Source organism: Lissotriton vulgaris, chromosome 8, assembly GCF_964263255.1.
Source record: "Lissotriton vulgaris chromosome 8, aLisVul1.2, whole genome shotgun sequence".
NCBI lineage: Eukaryota > Metazoa > Chordata > Amphibia > Caudata > Salamandridae > Lissotriton > Lissotriton vulgaris.
The window spans coordinates 1,390,364,911-1,390,377,038 of NC_141696.1; positions in this window are offsets into that span (position 1 = coordinate 1,390,364,911).

Below are 12,128 nucleotides of genomic sequence, written 5' to 3' on the forward strand. Positions count from 1 at the left end.
TTGGTGCTGCCTCCATTCTGTTTCTAAAGTTTTCGTCTGGATTTCCAGTGGGACCAAACCGCAGCGGGTCCTGGAGGTTATCAGCACAACAATAAATAATATAAAATTGGACATTTGAGGGACATTGGAATATAGAGGTGCTGGTGTCAGATCCGCTGTGGAACATTTTTTCTTTCAACTTTCAGTGGTGTGCTACTAAAAGTTCTTTCTTCAGTGATGAGCTACATCAACAGCTTCATTCAGTTTCCATGCAGCAGGATTTAGCGAATGTGATGGGGGACTTTTACGGTTTCTGTTGCCTACCACATGTGGTTGGAGTAATTGCTGGCACACATATTGCCTTAGTGCCACCACATGCCAGAGATAATATCTACTGGAATTGCAAGCACTTCTATTCAATCAATGTGCAAGTTACCGGATTTGTACATCCCGATTGCGTTATCCCGACTCTGCCCAGGATTCCTTTGTACTACAGAATAGCTCCATACCCTTTGCAAATGTCACAACTTTGACATGAGCTGGCCTGTTTTGTTGGTCAACACAATCTTTCATAATATTGTTTGGAGAATTTCCAGTTGGATAATCTGAAATTGTGTTACATTTTTTGGGACTTTTTTTGTCTTCCATCTTGGAGACTCAGCTTATCCCAACCAACCATGGCTGTTGTCACCGCTGAGAAACCCAGCAACGCCAGGGGAAGTCCACTTCAGTGAGGCCCATGGAAGAACACAGCGGCTAGTGGAGCGGGCTTTGGAGCTCTTAAAGGCCAGATTTCATTGTCCGGACAAAAACGGTGGAGCCCTTCTCTACTTACTCAATAAGGTGTGCCAAACCACTGTGGCCTTCTGCATGCTCCACAACATCGCCCTGTGACGGAACATTGCTTACATTTTAGAGGATGGAGACCATTAAGAGCCACCAGGTGAGGATTGTGAAATACCAAACGAATATAATGTGTGAAGAGGAAGGAGTTGACTTATGTCAAGATGTCATTGATAACTTCTTCTGAGTGTAAGTATATCTTTAATGTTTTCCCTTTTACCATTACACCAACTATTGATGTGATGATCAGAGAAGCATGAGGTGGTGATTTCTTAGGATGGGCAGGTTCAGGGAAATTCGGGTCAATGGTTTTTGTTGATCAAAGTTTTGACACGTTGACACTGTGTTCAATTACATTGTTTAACTCTGATTGTTTTGTGGAACTGCGTCCTCCAAATGTTGACTTTGTAATGTGTCTATTATGTAATGTTTGATTGGTAATCTTTTTGTTTTGATGTATATTGGGTTCCTTCACCATGTCATCTTCATTTGGACATTTCAGAGTTGCGACATTTGCAGGTATATTGTGCTGTTTCGAAATACAAAGGAACCATGGGTTGATCCTAAGAAAGACAGACACAGAGTTTGGGTGTACAAATCATGTACCAAGTCACCTTGCAATGTGATTGAATGGACGATTTGAAGATTAAATTGGACTTGTTCTTTGTCCTCTGTTGGCTCTGAGTCAATATGTGTGCCACCATTAGCTCAAACCACATGTGATAGTTGAGCCAAATCATGCTACACTTCCTTTAATATTGGCAAAATCCTCATTGTGTTTAAAGTATATGTAGCTCTTGATGTGTCTCATCATTGTAGGACATACATCTTGTGGCACACCACTGAAACCTGGTTGTTACATTCCACCTGATAATGGAACAGTGGATTGGAATCATCCTGTATCTACAAAATGTAGTACTGTCATGTTTTTGTCAATTGGAGTTATTAATGTGGGATTCCCCATGTGAGCCAGAAGATCTGGCTCCAGCGATTGCATGAGTCATTACTATTTTTCCTATTCAATCTGATTGTTTTTGATATTTACCACACTTCCATGTAGGCAAGCTCTGGAACTGGAAATGTGAAAACTGGCACTAAGAATTAGTGTCATGGATGGAATGGTATGTTACTGAACATATTGACAGACAACCATTGTCAAATGGAATAAACATAGTAGTAGATGATTGAATGGTATATTTTGTCATGTTGGGAAGTTGAGAAAAACATTACCTACTTGCAAATTATCTATGATTACACAACCATTTGACTTTTGTCATTGTAAAGTTATGATGGAAGGAAACAAATGCATTGATAGACTTGAGATTTAAAACACAAAGCAATGACTTGTGAATTTATTGAACTAAACGTGAAGAAATTAAACAGGATGAAATAGAAAGAGTAAACCAAAAAGTGAAGAAGTCAGTCATGGTGAATGAAACCATAGTTGAAGAGCCAAAATTGTTTGAAGTTCAATACCCAAAATATGACTGCCATTAAAAAAGGGAAATGTATCCAGAAATAGTCCACAGAGTGAGTGCTAGTTACACGCTGGAGAAAACTAGGGTTGGTGTTCCTTGCTGGTGGTGGTAGAGGTCTTGCTACCCTCATGTGAGTGGATGTTCCCTCCTGCATATCATACAAAACATAGCATATCTCATGCGGGGCAGGGGAGGATCCACAGTTGCAGGGCTTGATGTGGTTGCAGGTGGTTCTTGCAGTGACAGGGACTCCCTTCCTGTTGCTATGGCAGATGTAGATGAGACAGATGTTGTAGGACCACAGGAAGGGGTGGATGGTGCTGGGAAAGCCCTGTACAAATGAGTGCAAATGTCCTACAGGAACACACTCATCTGATATTTGAGCTCCCACTACAACTTCATCAGCTCCCGAAGCTTGTGAGTACCTGAACCATCATGTCTTGGGACTGACGATAGGCTCCCAAGACTTGGTTGTTGGTGGTTTGGGTGAAAGTGACCCCAATGGCATCACTATACTGGCCCACAGAATCCCTCCCATAACCCTAATCCTACTACCCTGCGCCCTTGGCCCAGTGTGCCCTATCTGACTAGATCCTGGGTGAGCTGGAGCTGATGGTGTTGCAGCTTCAACATTACCCAGGACTGGGTGGCACACTATCAGTGTTACAGTAGTAGGAACACAGGAAGTGGAGTCTTCGGTTAGCTGATGTGTTACAGCTGGGGTGGGAGGTGTTGGTTTGGGCCCAGTGAAACTCACTGGAGCCGTTTTCCCATGCTGACCAGATGAACCAGGATCCTCATTGTCATCCACATTACCAGGAGTGTTGTCTTCACTGACTGCTTGATTGTGGGTTGGAGTGGAGGTCTTTTCTGTAGCAGATTCCTGGTCATGTGCTCCGGCAGTTTCATCCTATTGAGAAATTGAGAACATTTTATTAGTACAAGTGTGTATTATACATCTTAATCTTTTGAGACAAACAATGTAGATACGTAGAAGAAAAAAAGAGATAGAGATTATTCTGGTGATAGCTTTCAGGGGCATTGAACATATTACCCTAACATTTTTGCAATTTGAAACTATACAACTTCTAATAAGCAGGTAATAAGATGTCCTGAAATCTTTATGAAGTGATAAGGAAGTATACCTAACATCCCCCAATCATTCAGCCCAACACAGTTGAGAGGGGAAATGTGTAATTGACAATTCCAAGGCCTATCTGACCGTTACACAACTTGGATGGATGTTTGGTATTAGACATCATGTAAACAGTGCAGAGTCCATGTTTGCAATGCCCACTTATATGCAGCATATTCATTTTCATAACCTTACAATGTATGGGTCAACACAGTTTTATTTGTGAAACTCGTGACGTCAGTTCAATTGGTTGAGAAGAACAGGACAACATTCAGAAAACACAAACTATTTTCAGAAGAGAGCATTAAATAGAGATTGATCACTACATTTCAGGTTACAATATGTGGATACATGGTATACAAGAGAGGACTGAAGCCTAGGGTGTTTGGTATCAAACACCTTGTCTTAATGAATCCATACGTATTCCAGTATTTGAATTAATATGACAGGCACTCAGGGGATCGCTTGGAAATGCCCCCTTAACCATACTAGTCTTCTAGGGTTCTGGCAGACTGATATCATCCAGCCGGCCACCACAGATGAGTTTCTGGCCCCCTGTAGGTGAGAGCCAGTGCTCTCTGAGGTCAGAAAGCAATGCCTGCTCTGGGGAAGGTATTATCACATCATCCAACAGGATGGCTAGTGAATCTACAAACCAAGGCCAGAGGCTTCAAAACCTTTTTGCCTTTGATATGCAACCTTGGCTCCCTTTAGACCTGAAGAATGCCACCCCCTTGCCCTGAGGCCCAATTGTCACCAGGACAGGCAGGAAATTAGCTATGCAGGAGGCATGTTGCACCTCCAGGATAATCACATCCCTAAGGTGGGCTACCCAATGTCCTCCATAAAAGAAGTATTCCAAAATCAAATTTTTGGCAGAATTAGGAACTCTGGAACAGGGTTATGCCCACTCCCCACCGGGAGTGGTCATATATGGGGTCTAGCGACCGCAGGGGAAAGTAGTCCATTGGCTACCACCATTTACTCACCTTTACACCCCTAAATTGAGTATTTAGGTGACCCCCGACACTAGGAACTCAAATGACTTGTGCCTAAAAGAAGAAGAAGGACAAAGAAGGGCCGAGGATGTGAGAACTTAGGACCAGCACCAAACTTGGCATAAAATCCTGCCTGGCTGCTGCTGTCCATGCAGTCACAAACTTGCACTCGTCCAGAAGCAGAACAGCTCCCCCAAACCCTTGGTGGTCTGCCCAGCACTATATTGACATAGTAACATCTCCCTTTGAGTGGAGGAGTCACTTTCCCGCACTAACAGGCACACATCACATCTGCCAGGTACAGCGTTCTGTCGACCCCCGGGCCCACTGAGGGAGTGGCACCCCAGAAGAAGGACTTCATGGCTCCCATAGGTCAGCCAGAGCTCCCCAGTGAGTACTAAGATGCTAGACCCTCCAGGTGCACTCTTGTATCAATACTTAAGGTACCGGAGCCAGTTGCAAGTACCGAGGCTTTTCTGTGTTCAGTCAGAACACCACTGCCGCCAAAACTTACCTGCACATTGAGGGACTTCAAAAGAGGCCAGCTTCACCATCTCCTGTGTTTTTCCCCCTCTTCTGTAGGTTCAGCAAGAACCGTGAGAGTCTCTAACTCACTGATCCGCCAGACAAAAATCCTCTCCACCCAAACTCCCCAACCCACGCTCAAGTAAACCAATGGTGTCTCTGTGGATCTGAGACCCTCAAGAGCTGAGCCCCACCTTGTGTTTTGCCGGGCTGGTTCCTCCAGCCCCTTCTTGCTGCCTCCTTCTTGCAGGTACTCTTCCCATTGACTTTGATGTGTAGCATTGGAGGCTACCACTGCGTAGACTACCTCAGCACCTGGATACTCCAGGGTAGGTAAACTGGACCTGCTAGTGCTTTCGTGGACCTTGGCCCATCCTTACCTTAAGTCCAGAAGAAGAGACCTGTAAGTCATCTGTAAGTGTACCTGTGCAGAGAACATTTCTCCCAAAGGATAACATTACCGTGGTCATGGAGACAATACCGGAAAGACACCCCATTGTGACACTGCAAGCTAAATACCAATATCATAGAGCTAGACACACATGGCTGGAACTACTGGGGGAAGACATGCAAGAACCACAAGTATTGGGGGTACTCTCCGCAATGATACAGTCAGAAACGCCATGTAAATTAATCACAAAATTTTACAAAAGCGTGCAAACCATTGATGTTGAAGGTGCGGATAGACTGACAGAGTGATCTAGGGGAGCCTATAAGTGATACAGATTGGCAGTACTGTTGCGCCAAACTAAATCGATCTTATAAATGGGCGACATAGGCTTATACATTTTAAATATCTGCACCCTGTGTATTACACCCCAGAAAAACAGCACAGATTTGAGATGCGTGAAGAACCCCATTGTGAACGATGCCAGGAGGAAGAAGCGGGATTCCTACATCTGGCCTGGTTATACCCACAGATAAACGGGTTTTGGCATACAATATTTCAGGAATTAAGCACTATCACAGGAGCAACTATAAGTCCAGACCCGAAAGTAGCACTCTTGGGATATGTTTTGGGATTGCAAAGCCCATTAGACCTCTGGTTGCTATTGGCTTGCTGTTACCAAAGAAACAAGTAGCCTTGAGATGGGGGAAAGGCCCGATCCCTAATATAGATGACTGGCACCCGGACCTTCTGTACTGCAACACACAGTCAGGAGTATACAATGAGTTATTGCCTCCGAAAAGTAGACCTAGGAACTACTGGGGCCCATACCAAACGTACCTGATGAGTAGGGAAACTGGAGTAGAGAATGGTGTAGCAGATTATGCGGAGTAAATTCAGACAGTAATATTGCGCAGGGAATGCTTGCAGGATGTGGGGGGTACCCGCCTGCCCACAAGGCCTCAGTAATTACAATAAACAGCACACAACGATGTATGTAACCCAAAATTTAGTAGTACAGAACAATGTACTTGTTGTGGTATGTTGTGCATGACGAGATATGAGTAGAAAGTTTCACTGTTAATAACTAAAAGTAGTATTATAACGGACAACTGTAATATATAATGTCAACCGGTGATGATGACTGTATCCTTGTGTATTTCAATAAAAACAATTTTTTTTTTTAAACATTGCCGTGCTCGAGGCTCATGCTTCAAATCTTAAAGCTGTGATTTTCTACTGTTTTTCCTGTAAAAATCCATAATGGTTTAAGTACCTACCTGATTCCGATTATCTTTGTGTCTAAAATTATATTAAAATCATTTTTTTCTAAATTGGTCTTGAGTTTTTTCTTGGGTGTGTGTCTCATTTATTGACTCTGTGTGTACAACAAATGCTTAACACTACCCTCTGACAAGCCATAACTGCTCGCCTACACTACCTTAAAGAGAGCATTTGAGATTATCAATTTAAGCCTTGTAAGCTAATAACGGTCATCTAGAAGTTCTACATAGTGTACCTCATTTTGGTACACTACATAAAAAGCCAGCTTCCTTCACCAGGGAAGCACTGAAGGATGCCCAGATGCATGGAAAATGAGAATTCAACACCAGGAAAAAACATAAAAACTGGTGTGTGTTTGTGAGTCAAAACAGATTTGCTAACCCACAAGTCGGCATTTTAGCTGTTAGATTTGACTGCATTTTGTTTATGAAACGATTATTATTTCTGACTTTTGAGTGGTGGAAAAAAATATTCCCCAGGCAAAGGGAGACTCTACAATGAGTGTAAGCCCCCAGAGCAAACACATGGATGCTGGCAGCGGGTTAGGTGCATGGCGTAGTTGCAGGTGCCTTATCGTAGATGCCCAATTCCTGCTATCCATGACCAAAAGCTGCGTGCAGTGGGGTTGGTTGATGGCAAAGGGATGAGCACAGGACATGGCAGCAAGGGGTTTGTCACAGGGCTTATGGTTAAAGGCCCTGAGCAGGGACGGTTGGTTGTTCAGAGCTGCTCAGAGCAGCAAGTGGTAAATGTAAGCATTAAACCCCATTGAATTGGGAATCCCATGTGGTTTTACCTCACAGATTCAAATGTACTGTTACCCTAGTAATTTCCAACTTGTAATCAGGGCCTTTGTGTACTGTCCACACAGAAATGGAAGGAAATAGTCTGGTGTGATGATGTTGATATTTGCTGACTAAAATGTATCACTTTGATTCCTGCTGTTTTGTTCATCAATTCCTAACTTCAGGTTAACTTTTTATTTTAGAAGCAGTGGTGTTACACAGGCATGCAAATGTTGTGTCAAGACTGGATGCTTTGATTATGTGCAGTACTTTTAATGTGCATCCTAATGCCAACATTGTATAATTTATTGTAGATTATATGTTCTTTAAAAAGTCTGGCTGAAGTTCTGACATGCATGAAAATTAAACACAGTAGCCTTTCTTACTGTGTTATTCAATGTGCGCATTGTGAGGCGCATCGCCCAATTGTGGAAGGAACTTTATGGTGTGTAGGATTACTGATGTATGGATAAGACTATGCATTGGTACCTTCCTAGATTTAGTCTAAGGTCTGTGTGTTTAAAGTTAGAGGTTAGAAGTTGTGGGACAGGGTGGAGTGTTAGTGTACAATGTTTTAATACAAATCTCATTTGAGTGGCATAGGAACACACACAATTGTAGATGATCTTGCGAGTAAGGTTTTGTCTACTAGTGCTTGTATCAAGGTTGAGTAGCAGCACACCAGGCAAGAGACCCTTCGGAAGATTTATAGACATTGGCCTCCTGTGGGCTTTGTGTAAAGTAAGTAGGGGTGTGCAAAATTGCATAGTTTTTCTTTTGCAACTTTCTGTAATTCTTGCAAATTCTATGATGACTATCTGTAGTTTGCAAAGTGCTATTTATTTGTTCAAGTAAGGTAACGAGTATCATGGGAGCAGCTGGAAAAATGAGAGGATCAAATTTAGTGTGCACAATCCCAGGAAGGGTATGATATGGAGACTGACTGCTCAGGGGAACTTGCTATCATTAACTCATGTAGCTTAAAAAAGGTGATCCGGACCCCACGACAAGTAACCTGGAGAATACTTCTAAAATTCCTGAAGCTGATATTGATAATTATATACAGGGTCTAGAAGCAGCCTCTGGCCCTCAAGTCCCATGGACACCGGAGACAGGTACTGAAAAACTTCTACTCTGTATCGTATGGCACTGGGACCTCCTCGGACAAGGGCGGGCTTAACATAAGTGAAGACAATAGTGAGGAGTCACTTTAGGACACAGGAACAGTACAACACCCTAGGAAAGCAAGAAGCAAGGCTAAAAGATGCAGCCAGCTCAAGTGGGACTACTCAGACTCACAGATGTCCTACCCTCTTGAGGAAAATGACTCTCACACGATGCTGTGGGAAAACACAAAGAGCACACCGGAAGACACTACCGAATCCTCACTAGCTTCGATTCTAGCCTCTATAAAAGAATTCCAAGAAGAGGCTTGGACGGATAAACGTGCAGCAAAAGGGGCTGCTAAAAAACTACGAGGGGGCATGAGAAGACTGAATAAAATCTACACTGACATAAGTGACTGTGTCACCATGGTTGAAGGGTGCACTGAGTGCTTGGAAACAGAGGTCTGCTCCGTAAAAGAAAGAGCGACTCCAATACCGCCTGTCTGCTTGATCTAATGACAAAGATGGAGGAGCAGGAAAATCGACAACTCAGAAACAACCTTCACCTGCTTTGAATCCCAGAAGGGAAGGAGGGAGAAGATCCTAGACTTTACCTAGTGAAAATTTTACAAGAATACTTTCCTGATCAATCAAGCTGGGACTGGGACCATGAGGTACAAGGGGCACATTGTTTCCCTTTCAATCTGAGACGACAATGTGAATGCAGCAGCTCATCTGGTGGACAACCAAGGGGTTCCTGGTGTACTTTGGAAACTTTCTTCTTAGGCAACTTGTATACGACCAGGCCCACCCTAACTCCCAGAAGGGGTCCAATGGAGTAACTTTTTTGCGAAACCCAACTTTTGCCATCAGATGGTAGAACGAAGATGGCCTTTGCATCAGCTAATCTCCCCGTTTCAACAGATCGGAGCTCAAGTGTATTTAATAAACCCTGCCAGACTTAAAGTTATCTTTAATGGGGCTTCTAAAATCTTTTTGTCCGAGATTAAGGCTGGTAAACTTTCTAAGGTGTGGTCTAGTGGCGGAGACTTACTCCTGACTACCATCACTCAGGTTATTCCTGATTGCTCAACGAGAGGGGAGGAGGGTTGGGGAGGGGGGGGGGATCGCAATTAAATGGCTGAATTGAGGACACTTTTTTTCTACACACAATCACCTGTTAAAACACTTGCTAAAGTAAATATTTTCACAAAGTCAAGCGTAATTAAGGGAACAAGAATTTATTGGTTTAATCTTTTTGCTCAAATGACTAAGATAAATACTCTCAGCTTTGTCTCAGTGAACATATGTGGGTTGAATGAAGCTACAAAGAGACAAAAAGTAGCACAAGGCTTACGATCACTGGGGGATGATATTGTCAGCCTCCAGGAAACACATATACAGGGTTCATAAAAGCACTTACTGAATTCACTGTGGCTTAAAACTATAGGGGGTACTACACAGGGCGTGAAAATAAAAGGTGTAGGGGTCATGGCTGAAAGTAGACTACCTTTAAAATACCCCTGCGTGAAATCTGACTGATTGGGTAGATGGGTAATCACAGAGTGCCACCTGCCACCTAATCCCCCTTTTACCTTATGCTCAGTCTATGGGAGCGATTCAGAAAAAGGGGTGGTGATGAACAGAGTGTCTGAATTAAGCAGACCACTCTTACCCAAAGATCAGGGCTTGATCCATCACCGTTTTTTAGCTCACTGCACCATCCCAGCTCAGAACTTGGCTATATGCAAATTAGTCTGACCCTGGCCAGTCTATGGGAGCAACACAGACGACCCAGGGATCATTCACTGGATTACATGGGAGCTTGCTCATTGGCCTTCCCCAATTATTATCTGTGGTGACCTTAATATCAACCTGCCCTGTAACTGGAAAGCGGAGGATAAATGGACTTATGTGGGAAGGAAGCCCCGAGTATATCAAGCAATATTTAACCTAGTTCAAACTCATGGACTTAGTGATGTCTGGGCTAACCTAAACTCTACTCTGCCAGGTTATACTTACTTCTCTGCCCCACACTGGTCATTTGCTAGACTAGATTATTTTTTGATCTTGTCCTCTCTACTCCAGGAATACTCCATAGATATTGCTCCGCGTTTTATGTTAGACCACAATCCGCTTATACTAAACATTGGGGGACTTGGGACCTGGAGGAAACCCCTAAATGGAGCTTCGAGAAAGCACTAATACAAGACGCAGGTTATCGGACACATATGCAAGCATGGGTTCAAGAATTTCTTGAGATAAACATGGGATCTGCCCCAATTATGACTGTGTGGGATACACTAAAGGCAGGTATTCGGAGGGAGACACTTAGGTTTTCAATTAGGAAAAACAAGAAAGAAAAATTATTGATCTGTGAACTTCAGGAAAAGCTGAAAAAGGCAGGGGAGAAACTAATCCGAATTGTCCAAGCAGGGACACTCATTAAAGCTGAAATTGGGTCAGTATTTGCAGAGAAGGTTGCAGCTAAATGGGCCACGACGCGGTAAAAAACTATGAATGTAGTGACTTTATTGGCCATCACTTGCCTATAAAAATAAGGCAGCAGGTTACAGGCAGTGAAATACTGTCAATCCAACTTGCAACGAGAGAATAGACTAATGACCAGTAAATTACAAGAGGGATTCCAAGAGTTCTATTCTAATTTATATGCAGAGAAGAACAGTAGTTCAGTAGATGTAAGAGAAAATGAAATCGCTAAATATATAAAAGAAGTTACTCTAACCCAACTTAGGTGCTCATTAGGATGGCGGACAGACCTGCGTCCGTCCGCCACCCCAGAGGAGGAGGGACCGTCAGCAGGGACTGCAGCGGTCCCTCCAGTGCAATTAGGATGTGACCGCCACCCTGGCGGTCACATCCTCAATATTTAACATTGCGGCGGATGCTGCTTGAAGCAGCACCCGCCGCAAGGTTAAATATGCATGCTTCGCATTTGCATGCACAAAGCGGCAGGCACCGCGTGGTGCCTGTCGCTTCATGCACGCAAATGCAGGGGGGTATCATAGGTACCCCCATGTGCACCCCCCACCCTCCCCGTCACCCTGGTGGCCCGCAACGGGCCCCCAAAGAAATCACTGTATGCCTTTCCACGGCGGAGAAGCCGCCGCGGAAAGGCATCTGTTTACCCCCATCCTAATATTGCTGGCGGTGTCTGTTAGACACAGCCTCCTTATTAGAGCTTTTCCGCCGCGGTCGTAAATCGACCGCGGCGGAAAAGCGGCGGACGGTCTTCCTGACCCCCCAGCCATGCTAATCTGGCGGGGGGTCTTTAAAGCCTCCGCAGCGGTTTTTCCGCATCCTCCGGGCTGGCGGACACTTCCGCCGGCCCGGAGGATGCAGAAAAACTGCAATCATAATGACCCCCTATGTCAGGAAAAGCGCAATCAGCTCGATGTTACTCCGACTTGGGAAGACATCGCCAAAGCTCTAGCCAGTTTACCAGATGGGAAAGCTGCAGGGGTTGATTGTATCCCTGTTGAGTGTTTTCAAAATTTTTGCTCCCCAAATAAAGTCAATTTTTTCTGCTTTAGTATTCTCTATCTTTAACGCGGCCTCTCCGCCCGCTTCCTGGTCCAATGCTAAA